The sequence below is a fragment of the Diceros bicornis genome, chromosome 16, assembly GCF_020826845.1.
Source record: "Diceros bicornis minor isolate mBicDic1 chromosome 16, mDicBic1.mat.cur, whole genome shotgun sequence".
In the NCBI taxonomy this organism is placed as follows: domain Eukaryota; kingdom Metazoa; phylum Chordata; class Mammalia; order Perissodactyla; family Rhinocerotidae; genus Diceros; species Diceros bicornis.
In genome coordinates, this window is record NC_080755.1 from 43,838,848 (window position 1) to 43,842,016 (window position 3,169).

At 39.6% G+C, this 3,169-nt stretch overlaps 1 pseudogene; it reads left to right on the plus strand.

Moving 5' to 3' along the window:
- Positions 1-1,694: 1,694 nt before the first annotated feature.
- LOC131415167 (protein NipSnap homolog 3A-like) lies at positions 1,695-2,436 on the plus strand (annotated as a pseudogene).
- The last annotated feature ends 733 nt before the right edge of the window (positions 2,437-3,169 follow it).

Below are 3,169 nucleotides of genomic sequence, written 5' to 3' on the forward strand. Positions count from 1 at the left end.
GGGAGCAAGAAGGCAAATGTGAGATAACTTAGACATTAGTAACTACAGGAAGCAGCTACCATCCCTAGAGTTGGATAGTGAATGAGAGGAAATGTCCCAGAGCCCAGAATCACAGAGGAGGGCCACCTGGGGGACCACCAAGGCTGTATTGGCACTCTTGTTGAGCTTGCGCTCAACTAAACTCGGTATTTACATGAAGGATGTGTGGCCAAAGCTGTATTTTTGAAAATAAGCATTTGACTGAAGGTTAGGTCTCTGGTGGATCTATTGCTTTCTTTCTTTCCCAGCCTACTGCTCCTTTCTTCTGGAAACAGTGATCTTCTTTTTCCCTTGGGAAAATTGCCCTCTTCCATCCATGTGTCTGTGTCGTCAGTCACATGACCCCAACAGCTGTGATGACAGGGCAGGGCACACGAGACAAGCTTTGAAATGTGAGCAGAGATGCTGAGGGGCAGATGGCCGATGGAACTGAAGCTGTTGATGGCACTTCTCTACAGAAGCAGTGTTTGGGTTCTCTGCTGATGTCCCTGGAGCTACTCTGACTGTGGGTCTCCCCAGGACCTGATTATCTTTTCTGTTATTGCATGCACTACCCAGTATCCTTCCTATAAAGTCCTTTCTTGCATAGGTCAGGCAGAGTCTATTTCTTTGCTTACAACCAAAGAACCTGGAATGATATGCAGTCTTCACCTGTATTCCCTATAGGCAAGAAGACACCGTCTGGCTTGGTGGAGATCTATCACATTTTGACTCTAAAGCCAGTACACCAGCTATCTCTTTCTGTCTTCACAAATATTAAAAGCACAATGAATTACTACCAACCTAGAAAGTAAACTTCTTGTGGTGTGCTGAAGAGATCTGTCTTTTTTGCTATGGAGTTCCAAAATCTGTGATGCAGATGAATGTACAGAAATCAGGTCTGGAAAACAATTTTGAAGTGACTATTTTGATTTGGTCATATCAAAATGGGTGCATCGAAATATAAAACATATTTTTTCATTTCCTAGCACTGTAAACAACCAACATCTCAAAGCTTCACCCCTTCCCTGGGTTTGACCTTACTACACTTCTAAAATTGACTCAGAAATAGGATGAAGATCAGGAAGTGAGTATTTGTAATTATATTAATTGGCACTTTAGAAAAATTCCTTAAAATTAAATTGTTTTACAGGGTTGTCAAAATATTTTCAAAGCAATTGCATCAAAATGTCATGTATCTGATTTCTATATATCCATATGAGTCATAAAAATGTATCAAATATATGATTTTCACGAGAAGAGCATACCCCCCTTCACCACACACTACTTTCCAGGTGAACAGATTCAAGTTTATCAACAGTGTGTATATCCAGTCATTCAACTAGTTAAGAAAACTCTTCTTTACTTAACCATCATTCAGTCCTTGTTTATCTATATTGTCCATAGGGATAGTTGGACAATGCTTCTTGAAGTCTCGACCCAGGAAGATGTTGACCTCCCTTGATAACTTCTCAACACAGAAACAAGGTTAGTTTGGTAATGCTTGTTTTATAAGAATCATGTTGGCACAAGTAATGATGTTTAGTAATTATATTAAAATATATTGACTTTTTAAAAAATTGTCCGGGTCTTAGTCTCCAGTAGGGAAGCCATAAAAGGAGGAGTCCTGGAAAGACCACTGAATGGCTGCTCTTCTCAGCACTCAAAGCCCTGAAATGCTTGTCCTCTGAAGGGGCCTGACTAGGTCTCTGGCCACGTGGTCACTCACCCCTCAGATGTATTCATCTTTTGCTATGTTGCCCCAGATAATATGGGGTGGAACATTCTATGCATTTCATACTTATTGCCTTAAACCCTCAAAGATAAATGAGTTTCTGGAAAATATTAAGAAAAACATTCATCTTTGAACAGCTCTCTCTGAATTGGTTAGATTCTTGAGTGCAGAATTTGGAGGCAGAATGAATAAAGTGTTTCATGTTTGAAAGTATGATAGTTTTGCTCATCAAACTGAAGTTTGGAAAGACTTGATCAAAAATAAGAAATGCCAAGAACAATTTCTCATTCCAAATTTGGCTCTCGTTGGTAAATAAGACTTTGAGATTACTTATATGGTACCACGGTGCAAAGTAGAAACCCTCGAGAAGGAGCCTATGAACTGGTTATTTTCCAGATGTAATCTGGTGGGCCAGCTCTATGGGGTGATGCATTTAAAAGGGCAGTTGATTCCCATGTCAATATAGGCAACACAAAACCAGATGGAGTTCTCCACCACAGTATGGAGCACCCGGCAGAGTTCATGTTCTTTGGTGAAATGAGAGTGCAGATAATCAAGCAACTGGGAGACATCAGTCTCATGAACATCTCAGACTTGTGGTGGCTGTTTGGGAAGAAGTCAACTACCAAGTGTCACAGCAAAATGTGCTTCTGATTCCTATGTCATTTTCACTGTTGAAATAGTTTTCTATTGAAACATGAAGTATTTCATTAACTGCTCTAAGATGTGTCTGCTAAGGGGCTTAGATTCTCCTAAGAGATGTTCACTTTTCTTTGAAGGAGGTGGAAAGTTAATTAGCTCTGTCTCTTGCTTTTTTTTTTTTTTTGCTGTGGAAGATTGGCCCTGAGCTAACATCTGTTGCCAATCTTCCTCTTTTTGCTTGAGGAAGATTTTCCCTGAGCTAACATCTGTACCAATCTTCCTCTATTTTGTATGTGGGGCACCGCCACAGCATGGCTTGATGAGCAGTGTGTGGGTCCATGCCCAGGATCCGAACCCATGAGCCCCAGCTTGCCGAAGCAGAGTGTGGGAACTTAACCACTATGCCACCGGGCTGGCCCCTGTCTCTTGCATTTTTGAAAGCCACCTCTGTATTTTGTCACTACCATTTCTGTTCTGTTCATTTCCCCCATGGCATTTCATTATGTGATTTACATTAGAAATAGTGGCCACTACTTCATGATCTTGTTTTTTCATTTGTTTCAGAATTATCTCTTCTGTATTTTGACAACTTTTTGCCTTATAACATTTTATTATATTCAAATAATGATACATTTCCATACCTGTAACAATATTTTGACATTACTTATGTACAATGCCTATCTTATCATCATATCTGTTTTTTCTGAGATTTTTTAACAATTTTTTTGCCCAGTAAGTTTATTTTGTGATACCAAATGTGATTTATAAAAATAG